General features: G+C 37.8%; 1 long non-coding RNA gene across 1 annotated transcript in view; it reads right to left on the reverse strand.

Annotated features, from left to right (window-relative positions):
• Nucleotides 1-295: 295 nt before the first annotated feature.
• The window catches only part of LOC128625876 (uncharacterized), a 28,169-nt gene continuing 15,263 nt past the window's right edge, over nucleotides 296-13,201 (reverse strand). The window contains exons 2-6 of the long non-coding RNA XR_008389738.1: nucleotides 11,837-11,906; nucleotides 7,966-8,065; nucleotides 1,241-1,337; nucleotides 499-663; nucleotides 296-367 (exon numbers count right to left, since the gene is read on the reverse strand). This is a non-coding gene — a long non-coding RNA (uncharacterized LOC128625876). The remainder of the gene's footprint in view (nucleotides 368-498; nucleotides 664-1,240; nucleotides 1,338-7,965; nucleotides 8,066-11,836; nucleotides 11,907-13,201) is intronic.

A 13,201-nucleotide genomic window follows, 5' to 3' on the forward strand; every position in this document is an offset into this window, starting at 1 on the left:
TGATAACTATGTATGGTTTCAGATGCATTTAATTGGGGCGACCACTGCATAGGTATATAAATGTCTAATTGCTGCGTTGTACACCTGAAACTAATACAATGTCAACTGCAATTAAAAATATTTAGAAGAATATCAGACTGGAAAGGCCTTGAAGATCTTGTAGTTCACTTCATTTTGTGGTGGAAGAAATTGTGACCCAGATTGCTTGAGTTTCATGTAAGGGTGAAAAGATTAATTGCAGAGCCAAGACTAGATTCCTAATCCAATGTTTTTTATTTCATGAAATAATTTCTCTGTGAGGCAGCAGTGATTGGGTTAAATTTCAGATGGAGGTTTTCTGCTGCTTAGGTACCAGGGGAAGAAAAGTCTGCAGAAACAAAAATGGTTGATTTTTATAATCAAGGCATCTGTCTTTTCTCATATTTACTTTTTGAAATAAATTAGATTATTTGCAAATGAAATCTTAAATGATGGATGGTTATGAGATGTAAAACTTACTTGGCATACAGTTTTGTTTTTTCTTGGAACTTCTCTGTTCTGACATTTCCATGTCTCTATTTATAGCAGTGATCTGTTTGGAATTTGCCTTCTGATTCTGTTTATTCATGTTGCTTCATATTAGTGGATATTCTCATTTCATTTTTTTAAATGTGTCTGAAAGAACTTGAGAAGGAAAAGGAGTGAAAAGTTTTAGAAATAGCACTTGAAATTATTATTTTCCTATGAATTATTATAATGATTGTTTATAACTGGTTATCCAGTTGTGGTACTTAATGATACCAATACTAATTTATCAAGATAGAATGGTGGTTTATTTTCTAAATTAAAAATATGAAATCTAAGATAAATTTTTTTTATCCAGGACAGTTACTACTTTTACATTAACAACCTTGCTCCTTAACTACATACAGGGTGGGGGAAAAAGTAGGTTTATAGTTGTTTATGTGGAAAATAATACAATAATTTATAAATAATGATGAAGATAAACTGTTTAACCTACTCACAACTGTAAACCTACTTTTGCCCCACCCTGTACTTTGATATAAGTGAAGATAGACAGATTTTAGTTAAGAGTTTTTAAATGCTAAAATCCTTAAGGTCAGGGACTATTTACCTTTGAGATTAACTTAATATCTGGCATCCAGTAGATGCTTATTAATCTATTCAATTCAGTAATAATGTTGGGCATTGTTCTAGGTGCTGGATCTACAGCAGTGAACAAAACAGATGTTATCCTTACCCTCATGGAGCTTATTCTAGTGAGTGAATGTTGAATAAAACCATGAATCACTTTGCAAAAACTCCGTAATTGTTTTCACATAGTTACTTGCATTAGCCTAAAAAAGAATAATTTGTAGTTTATTAAGCAATATGAAGAGTTGTAATAGGAGAAGCTTAGTAATTAGATCATTCACTTATTAATCATTTATTTCCTAGTGTAAGTATGTAAAATTATTTGAAATTACATAAATATTGTGTTCCCAATTTTCATTCAATTCTTTCTTCTGTTTGTAACCTTGAGTAAAGGCCTCAATTGCTAGCCAGGCCACCAACAGAGATCTGTATCTGAAATCAGATATCTCTGAATGTCTCTTGACTGTGCTGGCTCTAAACTTCATACCCATCAAAGATCTAATTGTAACTTGTTTATTGTCTGTTCTTCACACCAGAGTGTGGGCTCACAGGGCACCTGTCTCTTTTAGTCACCACTGTATACCAAGTATATAAAATAACGTGCCACATGGTAGATATTAGTAAATATTAATCAGCCCTTGACCAATCAAAATGCAATGTCCTCCCTACCAATGGCTACAGCCTACATCTAGTCTTCACTCATACTACTCAAATTATAAAAATCTTCAACTCCAGTATTCTCTCAAGAAGATGTATTATCACTTTAGCTTGTTTACTAATATACTCCATCTGTTCTTTTAGTCTTTTGACATCTCCCTTTTCTTTCTATTTCTGTTACTTCCTGGCCTTACTTTGCTGGTCACTTCAAGAATTCTTGGACTTCCGGTCAACATGATGGCATATGCAGACATGGCTGACCTCTTCCCACAACCACATCAAAATTACAACTAAAATACAGGACAACGAACATATAGAATCATCAGAAATTGAGTTGAACAGAAGTCTGACAACTACAGAACTAAAGAAACCACATTGATCAAGACTGGTAGGAAAGGCAGAGACACAGAAGGAGCTGACATCCTTACCTACTTGTGGAAAAAAAATTGGAAGCAATATCTTGGGAGTGAGGAGTCCCAGCCCCATACAAGGCTCCACAGCCCAGGGTTCCAGTGCCAGGAAGAAGGTCCCCACAAATTCTGCCTCCAAAACCAGTAGGCATTGAATAAGTGGAAGAAAGTGCTGGCACCCCAAGCAGTTCCTCTTAAAGAACCCACACAGATTCACACCCTATGAGCTCCAGCAGCAGGGTATCAGCTTAAAAGGCACCAGTGGCATAAAGGGAGGGATTGAAGCATCTGGCATCAAGACGAGCAGAAGCCATTGTCCTTTTTCTGAACCTTCCTCCTGCAGAAACAGCAAGCTGGTGCCATATCTGAGACTCCATCAACCTGGCTAACATTGACCCTCCAAGGAGTTCCCCAGATACTCTGCCCCACCCAACTTATGGTCCCACCCAAGCTGGTTTTCCATATGAATGGATGGTCTTGTCTTATGGTGTACAACTCCCTAGATTCTTCTTAAACAAGCAGTAGTGGGCCTCAGTAATTCCCTGGTTTTGCACTAACAGGAGCCTGCCTAGAGTCATAGCTTGACTTCACCTGGGAATCTCTAAGCCCGGCACAAGTAGCAGTCATCTGATTGCTCAGGCAGGGTAGCCCTGGGCAAAACACAGATGAGGTTTGACCTCAGCTTGTACCACCCAGGAAACGCCAGGAGAAGCACACCCAGTGCAGAGCTACAGAACACGTCAGAATACCACCACCCTGCCTCTGCACAGCTGGTCCTTCATGAATGGTGAAGGTTGGTGGTAAGTGGTCACAGCCAATCCTTGCACCTCAGTGGCCTGGGAAAAAATCTCTGCCATTCATCTGCCAACAGTAACCAAGGTTCAACTACAAGAGGAGAGTGTACTCAGTCCATGCAAAGGGTGCATCTTGAGTACCCAGGTTGGGTGATAGAGGAGGCTGTGCCACTGGACTCTACAGGACACCTGCTACAGTATAGCACACTACCAGGACACAGAGTCAAAGCAGCTCTACCTAATACATAGAAACAAAGGGAGGCTGCCAAAATGAGGTGACAAAGAAACATGGCCCAAATGAAAGAACAGATCAAAACTCCAGAAAAAGCTAAATGAAATGGAGATAAGTGATCCAATAGATGCAGAGTTCAAAACACTGGTTACAAGGGTGCTTAAGGAACTTAGTGAGGAACTCAACAACATAATGAAGATCCAGTCAAAGACAAAGGATATGCTAATTAAAATTTTAAAATTTACATGGGAATAACAGGATGGGTGAAGCTGAGAACCAAATCAATGATTTGGAGCATGCAGAAGCAAAAAACACCCAATCATACAAGAAGAAAGAAGAATCCGCCCCCCCCCCCCAAATGACCATAGTATAGCCTCTGGGACAAGGACAACTTCAAGAGGTCCAACATTCACATCATAGTACTGCTGGAAGAAGAAGAGAAAGAGCAAGAAATTGGAAAGATAATGAAAGAACGTCCTTAATTTGCTGAAGGAAATAGACACGGAGGTGTCCAGGGAGTAGAGAGAGTCCCAAACAAGATGGATGCAAAGAGGCCCACTCCAACTCATTATAATTAGAATGCAAAACATTATGGATAAAGATAGAATCTTAAAAGCAAGAGAGAAGCAGTTAGTTTCAGACAGGGGAGTTCCCCTAAGACTGTTAGCTGATTTCTCAAAAGAAACTTTGCAGGCTAGAAGGGATTGGCAACAAATATTTAAAGTCATGAAAAGCAGGGAACTACATCCAAGATTGCTTTACCTAGTGAAGCTATCATTTAGAATCAAAGAACAGATAAAAAGCTTTCCAGACAAGAGAAATCCAAAGGTGTTCATCACCAAACCATTATCACATGAAATATTAAAGGGACTTATTTAAGAAAAAGAAGATGATCAAAACTATGGACAATAAAGTGGCAGAATACATACCTATCAGTTGAATCAGAAAACAAACTAGGCAACTATAGAAGAATGGAGACAGAATCATGAATACAGAGAGTATTCTGAATGTTGTCAGATGGGAGGGGATTGTGGGGAAATGAATGAAGAAGTGAGGGGATTAATAAGTACAAATAGGTAGTTACAGAATAGCCATGATGATGTACAGTATAGGAAATGAATTAGCCAAAGAACTTATACACATGACCCATGGACATGAACAATGGTTGGGGGATTGCCTGAGGGAATGGAGGATGCTGGATGTAAGGGGGCAAAGGGGGAAAAATGAGGACAAGTTTAGTAACAATAAAATATAATTCAAAAGTAATTCTCAGCTCCTGCCCTGACTGGTGGTGGCTCAGTTCAGCATCATCTCACAGAGCAAAAGGTCACTGGTTCAATTCCTGGTCAGGACACATGACTAAGTTGTGGATTTCATCCCTAGTTGGGGTGCACACAGCAGCCAACTGATTGATATTTCTCACATTGATGTTCTCTCCCTTCCCCCCTCTCTAAAAACAAATAATTTTAAAAAATAAAAAGAAAATTCTGAGCTCTCATTCTCCTTTGTCTTTTAGTTGTGGTCACTCTTTAAATCCACTACTATTAATCAATTAAAATACTCTGGTGTTAGATGAGCTTCAATTCACCATTGGCTATGTAAGTGCAAGTTATTTAGCTTCACCAAGTTTAACTTTTTTAGTATGTTTGTTCTTTGGTACCCTAAGCATTGTAATGAAAATTAAACAGTGTTATTGTAACCAGATACAACTGCCTGTACATAATGAAAATCCTTATTAAATAACAACCAGAAAATCCAGATACAGCATGCCTCTAGGAATGCTTGATTTAGCAGCTCAACAATATATGACGTATAGTGTTTTTTATCCTCAGTCTATGGTTTAGTGTCCCTAATGATTGCATAATGGTTGCCACAGTTCCCAGTATTATGCAATCATGATTGTAAGTGGCAAAAGAAAGTTTCTTCTCTTTCTTCTACCTCTTCCCCTGGATACCACTTGGACTCAGAGCTGAATCACACAGGCTTACTCTAGCAAGTATCATACTTGGTTTTGAATAATTAAGATTCATCTGGGGCTAAAAGGAGAGGCCCCACCTTACATTTGTGACCCTTAAAATTCTGTCTTTAGACCTTTTTTAAAAAATAAAGATTTTATTTATCTTTTGAGAGAGGGGAAGGGAAGGAGAAAGGGAGAGAAACACCAATGTGTGGATGCTTCTTGTGTGCCCTGCACTGGGGACCTGGCCTGTAACTCGGGCATGTTGCCTGACTGAGAATTGAACTGGTGAGCCTTTGGTTCATAGGCTGGAACTCAATCCACTGAGTCACACCAGTCAGGGCCTTTTTAAAAAAATATAAATCTACATTCACTCTAGTATAACCTTTAGACTTACGGTTTTAAGGATCATCTCTGCTTCCAATTTTTTCAATCTTTCCTCTGCTTCTCTGAATACCATACTCATATGTCCAGTTGCCTACTAGACATTACCATTTCTAGGTTTAATAGGCATTTTAAAGTTGATAGATTAATATATTTTTTTAAAGATTTGATTTATTTTTAGGGAGATCGGGAGGGAGACAAACATTGATGTAAGAGAGACATCAATTGGTTGCCTCTCATACATGCCCCGACTAGGGCCCGTATGACGCACAACCCAGGAATGTGCCCCTGACCAGGAATTAAACTGGTGATCTTTCATTTTGCAGAACTATTCTCAACCAACTGAGCTACACTAGTCACGGCAATATGTCCAATGTTAAACTCAATTTCCCCCTCTAACTCTTCTACCGTCCTATTGTAGTAAATAGCAATTTTGTTCTTTCACTTTACTGAAGCTGAAAAACAACCTTAGAGTCATTGATTTTTCTCATATTCCACATATGATTCATCAGGAAATCCTATTGACTTTACCTTTAAAATAAATAAAAGAGCACCTTCACTGCTACATCATCATGTAAACCAGTACATTCTTAGTAGTCTTTATCATTCTTCCCCACTCTATTCTGTTTTTTTTTTTTAAAGATTTTATTTATCTTTAGAGGGGAAGGGAAGGAGAGAGGGAGAGAAATATCAATGTATGGTTGCCTCTCATGCGTCCCCTGCTGGGAACTGGCCTGCAACCCAGGCATGTGCCCTGACTGGGAATCGAACCATGATCCTTTGGTTCACAGGCCCACACTCAGTCCACTGAGCTACACCAGCCAGGGCCCCACTCTACTGTTAATTCAGAAGCCAAAGCTATTTGACATTGCATAAAATTCCAGTGGCTTCTCTTCTGTCATATATGTCAATCTTTATTAGTTACAAGGTTCTACACTATTTAGCTGCCTATTATTTCTCAGACTACCTCCTAACCCCTTTGCCTCCCCTACTACATCATTATGACACAGCAGCAACTCAAAGATGCCTAGCATTTAAAAAATTTCCCTTTACCTGGTACCTTCTACCCCAATACACACACATATATATAGCTTTCCCTCTTTTCTCTTTCAGATAGTACAAATGTCATTTCTCAACTTTTCATTCCTGGTTACCCCATTAATTCCTTAATTCCCTTTCCCACTTTATTTTTCTTCCATCACCATCTAATATTCTATATAGTATTAATATTTAAAAGTGTTTTTAATTATTTCAAAAAATTAAAAATTTATGTCCCCAATTAGAATGTAAAGTACATGAGGCATGGATTTTTGTTCATACTGTATCCTCAGTACCTAAAAAGGTGTCTTGGCATATGGAAGGTCTTTAATAAAATATGAAGAAATGAATAAAGTGAATGTCAATTCAGCACGGTTTCTAATTTCTAGCTGGGTCCTCAGTGAAACTTAGAAATTCCTGTTTCTGATTATTTTTCTTCCTATTTTTCATAATTGCTGTGCCAAACTATCACCACTCTTACCAAATCCCTACTTTTATGCTTATCTCTTTAGTAGTTGATGCCCTTTTAAAAAGACTTTTGATAGCACTTCTGAACTTTTTAGTCTTCATAGTTCTCTTTCCTTCAGATTTAGAAGTTTATTCTTTTTTTACTTATCTCACTTCTAATTTTGTTCTAATTTCATCTACTGGTACTCTTGGTACCAAACCTTCCTGTCTTCTGAGACCTTAAGTAGTTATTTCTTCCCTTATATATTCTATGTATTTTTATATATCTCATTTTTCTCTGTATTGTTTTCTTCCTCTCTTGACCGCCTTAACCCCCCTTAATCCTTCCCTTATTACAACTCTCTTTTTTTTTTTTCAAGAAAGAATTCACTAGTGAAGACTCAAATACAAGCATATGTTTATTTAGAAAGTCACAGTTACCAGAAGTGAGCTGTGGAAGAAGTGAGCCTCCTGGGCTGCATGAGCTCAGGGAACAAGTTACAGAGGCAAAAGAAGGACGCTTAGAACTTAAGAAAAAGAAAAGCAAAGAGAACACACTTGGGAGTAGGAGAGAGGGAAAGGTGTGAGTGTGTTCCAGAGATAGTGCACTGGGGAAAGAATGGGGTGGGAAAAGGTATAGGCTTTCTCTGGAGAGAGAACAAGTATGCCACAACTCTGCTTCAGGTGACTATTTTGAGATGTTTAAATTTATTCCATTGTCATTTCCCTTATCATTCAATTCACTGGCTTCTGGCTGTTGCTTTCATTGCCAACAATCTCCTCTACCTCCTAGGATTGTTGTGAGAGATTATATAAGGTTGTATGTGTTAAGAATTTAGAATAATGCTTGCACATAGTTTTTTGAGTGATTACCATATATACTGTAACTACTGAAACCAAAATTATTCTTACCTGTGAGTACTTTTCTATCATTCTTCTTGACTTCCCTGTGTCTTTCATGAAACGCTGTCCTTTGGGTTTGGGGATACCAGTGGTATCAAGATGCTTCCAGCTTCAAGTTAAGAGAATATTTTTAACAATAAATCCAGTGATAGGTGGCCCCAAGATTGATTCAGAGATGCAGCAACACTATTAAGGACCTAGGCTCTTGTGTTTGTATGCTAACATTCTTGCTCTTTCACAGATGTTTATCTTCAGGGTTGTGAGATAGCAAGCATCCTATTTTCATTATCCAAAAGCAGAAAAGCAGTGCTGGGCTTTCTCCTGGATAGGTATCTCTTTATAGGAAGGACAACCTTCCCAGAGTTCCCCAGAGAATTTCCCTTTTCATTGGACGCCCCTACACCAATCACTGGCAAAAGGCATGTAATTATTATGATTGACTGAAATTAACCATGAGTCATTCCCCAGGAACTGAGGGAAACTTATACTTTCCTTTAGTTCATTATTCTAAAAGAAATGACTAGATATCCATGGGCCAAAAAGAATGAAGGAAAGACTGTTTGGTTCATCATGATCAGTAGTGTCTATCATTCTGTTCTTACCTGGTAGATCTTTAATTGTTCCTTCTCATTCTTTTTTATTGTCTTTTATTGGTTTATGTGCCCCTTAAATGCTTATAGTCTCAAAGTTCATCTTTGATTCTTTCAAAAATTATCCTTTTTTTACACTTTCAAATGCCACTTGTGTTACTGACTTTTCTCAGCTAAGATTTTTCCCCTAAGTCTCAGTTCAGAATATCCAACTCTTTTCTAAACAATGTCATCCATTCAATTCAATTGAATAATGTTGTACTAGGTTTTTGGGAGTCATACATTAAATAAACATTGCCTGTATGGTCTTACATTACAGTAGGGGAATTAGAGAAACAAGTGATTACAACATAGGTAGTAATTAGGAATATAGTTCAAGCAATTATTTTTTCCAAATATAGAAGTAGTATAGATGAATGGGTGGTTAATAGGTTTTTTAGGTGTGTTCTAAATGGAACTTGCCTTTCTCTTCAAATGCACTCTTCCTATATTCTCTATCATTAGTAGCGCAACTGTGCACACCTTTTTCAATATAGAAATCAAAGCAATCTAAAATGTTTAAAATCTCCATATACAGTTGGTTGGCAAATTGTACATATGCTACCAATTTATTACTTAAATTTAGCCATTTATCTTTTTATATCATAGTAATCTTACTTTAGGTCCTTGTAATTACTCATGTCATTGAATTATTCACTATTTAAAAGCTAATTTAACAGACTTCTGGCCAAGATGGAGGTGTAGGTAGATATACTTTACCTCCTCACACAACCAAAAGAAGAACAATAAATTAAAAAATAAAAAACAACCAGAACTAACAGAAAATCGAACTGTATAGAAGTTGGACAACCAAGGAGCTAAAGAAGAAACATTCATCCAGACCAGTAGGAGGTTCGGAGATGAGCAGCTGGGGCAGAGAGGATTCATGGCCAGGAGGACCAAGGCAGGCAAGGTGGTGGCTGGTGGACTGGGTCCTACATTTGTGCGTGGATAAACTGGGAGGAACAACTGGGGAGTGAGACAGACCATGCAACTCAGGGTTCCAGCTCAGGGAAATAAAGCCTCAAAACCTCTGACTGAAAAATCCTTTGGGGGTTGTGGTGACAGGAGGAATCCCCAGAGTCATGGGAGAGTTTGTTGGAGAGACCCACAGTGTCCTAGAATGTACACAAAACCACCCACCCAGGAATCAGTACCAGAAGGGCCCAATTTGCTTGTGGGTAGCATAGGAAGTGACTGAAAGCCGGCTGAGAGCTGAGCAATCAGTAATGTTCCCTCTCAGACCCCTCCCCCCATACAGCACCACATCACTGTTGCCCCACCCTGGCGAGTACATAAAGTTCTACCTCTTACTACATAACAGGTGAGCCAAGACAAAAAAATACCACAGATCAAAGCTCCAGAAAAAATACAACCAAGCGATGGATAGCCAACCTATTAGATCAAGGGTGTCAAAGTCATTTTCACCAGAGGCCGCATCAGCCTTGCAGTTGCCTTCAAAGGGCTGTAATTTTAGGACTGTATAAATGTAACTGCTCCTTAACAGTTAAGCAAGAGCTTGGCACTGCCACCAGGTATAAACAAGGTGCTGGGCCAGATAAAACAAGGTGGAGGGCCAAATTTGGCACACAGGCCTTGTGTTTGCCACTTGTGTATTAGATGCACAGTTCAAAATACTAATAATTAGGATGCTCACAGAAATGGTTGAATACAGTCACAAAATAAAAGAAGTGAAGGCTATACAAAGTGAAATAAAAATATATAGGGAACCAACACTGAAGGGAAGGAAACTGGGACTCAAATCAATAATTTGGAACAAAACGAAGAAATAAACATTTGACTAGAACAGAATGAAGAAACAAGAATTCAAAAAAAAAAAAAAAGCGTAGAAACCTCTGGGACAACTTTAAACTTTCCAACATCTGAATCATAGGGGGGTGCCAGAAGGAGAAGAGGAAGAACAAGAAATTGAAAACTTACTTGAAAATATAGTGAAGGAGAACTTCCCTAATTTGGCAAAAGGAATAGACTTCCAAGGAGTCCAGGGAGCTGAGTCCCAAAGAAGTTGGGCCCAAGGAAGCACACATCAAGGCACATCATAATTAATATTATCCAAGATTAAAGATAAGGTGAGAATCTTGAAAGCATCAAGAGAAAAGGAGACAGTTACCTACAAAGGAGTTCTCATAAAACTATCAGCTGATTGCAGGCAAGAAGGAACGGGAAAGAAGTATTCCAAGTCATGAAATGCAAAGACCTACATTCAAGACTACTCTTTCCAGCAAAGCTATCATTTAGGATGGAAGGCCATGTAAATTGCTTCCCAGACAAGGTCAAGTTAAAGGAGTTCTTCATTACCAAGCCCTTATTATATAAAATGTTAAAGGGACTCATGTGAGAAAAAGAAGATCAAAACTATGAATGGTAAAATGACAACAAATTCACAACTATCAACAACTGAACCTAAAAAAAAACTAAGCAAACAACTAGAACAGAAACAGAATCACAGAAATGGAGATAACATGGAGGGTTATCAGCAGGGAGTGGGGAAGGGGGGAAATGGGGGAAAAGGTTCAGGGAATAAGAAGCATAATTAACAGGTACAAAATAGACAGGGGGAGGTTAAGAATAGTATAGAAAATGGAGAAGCCAAAGAACATATGTCTGACCCATGGACATGAACAAAACGGGGGAATTGCTGGAGGGAATGGGGGTACTGGGCAGATGCGCACAAAGAGAAGGAAAAAAATGGGACAACTTTTGTAGCATAATCAATAAAATATACTGGCCAGGGTAATTTCACATTTTTTTGTGCTTTTTATTAAAATGTGGATTCTGGAAATGTTTATATATGTGGCTTTCATTTGTAGCTTGCTTGTGTTTTTGTTGGACAGTGCTGCTCTACATTATGTGATCTTTCAACATACTCAAAGTGTATAATCAAATATTAACATATAAGAACCATTTTAAATGACCTAGCAATTTTTTAGATTCTTTTGGCTTTCTTATTCAATATGGAAAAGTACTATAGATACCACTTTATTTTAGTTGATCCCCAAATGCTAAGAAAGTATGAGATTAGCTTACTGCACGTTCACTAGTCTGCTAGTAAGCTTTTCAGTGACTTGTAAAATAGGGTAAGAAAGAAGGGCAAGTTGTTTGGTGATATTTTATTAGGATATATTTTATTTATTTATTTGTAAAGATTTTATTTATTTATATTTAGAGAGAGAGGAAGAGGGGGAGAAAAACAAGGAGAGAAACACTGATAGACCGCCACTTGCACTTACCCCAAGCAGAGATCTGGCCCACATCTCAGGCATGTGCCCTGACAGGGAATTGAACCAGCAAGCTTTCAGTCTGTAGGATGGCACAAATGAGGGCAGAATACATTTTCGTATCACAAAATAAAGCAATTCTATACTCCCAAAAAGGAAATGATTTTTTTGAAGACTAAAATATTACTGATACCTGGATATCTCCAGGTAACTCTAATAATTTTTATAAAACTTGTTAAAACAATTTTATTTTATCTTTTTTTATTTTGAGAGTATATTTATTAAAACTGGGACAATGAAACAAGAAAGGACTTAGGGTAGAAGAAGCAACAGGAGAGAGCCTAGGCAGGGTCCCTTCAGAGCCTTTCGCTCTCTAGAAATGTTATAGGAAAGAAGTAAATCTATGTGAGGCTACTTTGGCTCTCTAGAAAATCAGAGAAAAGGGGCCTTCGAGACAGGTTCAGGGGTTAGCGTGGGATGAGCTGCCAATGCCAGTTGCTCCCCTGGCTGCAGGTCTTGTGGGGAACCTTAGACTTCAGGAAATGCATGCCTGAGAGGAAAGAAAGGCATAGGCATGCTCCGGGGAGGGAGAGTGCTATTTTATCAGTTTTTAAAGGCTTGTACTTAAAAATTATTTTTATCCTCACCTGAGAAGATTTTTTTCATTGCATTTAGAGAGAGAGGAAGGGAGAGAGAAAGGGAGAGACAGAGAGACATTGACCTCCCACATGCACTGGGACTGGGGATCAGACACACAACCTAGGAATATGCCCTGCCTTATTCCTAGGTAATTGAACTTATGATCTTTCAATTAAGGGATGATGGTTGAACCAACCAAGCCACACCAACCAGGAGTAAAATTTTTTTTGAATTTTATTTTAAATATTTTTGTTAAGATTATTAAATAAAATTAAACATAAATTTTATAGCGCTATAAATTATTATGTGCTATAGTATTATAAAATCAAACAATGACAGTATCAAAACTTGAGTACTGGGAATTACTAATTTAACTGTAGTGATCAAGTACTGGAAAATCTAGATAAATACAATTAGTACAAGGACAATTATGCCTGATAAAGCCCTTCTTCCTATCAACTTTTTTAAGTTAGTTTGACATCTTTTACTGGTGCTTTTGGAAGCTTACAAATGTTAATAAAACTTTGTTAAGAATCTTTTACCTTACTGAGAAAACAAAAAAGCAATTTCACCAGCTTCAAGACAAATTGACATGTAAGTAAGGAATGGAGCTAGCTTTTAAAATTTGTTTCAAAGACCTAATGTACTAGCACTTTTTGAAGAACATGAAAAAGCAGCCATTAAGTTAAAAAAAAAAAAGACATTCAAAAATCGAACCATAACTTTTTCTTGTTAGCT

This window comes from Artibeus jamaicensis, unplaced genomic scaffold, assembly GCF_021234435.1.
Source record: "Artibeus jamaicensis isolate MK-2021 breed Jamaican fruit bat unplaced genomic scaffold, CSHL_Jam_final scaffold_1019, whole genome shotgun sequence".
NCBI classification, from domain to species: domain Eukaryota; kingdom Metazoa; phylum Chordata; class Mammalia; order Chiroptera; family Phyllostomidae; genus Artibeus; species Artibeus jamaicensis.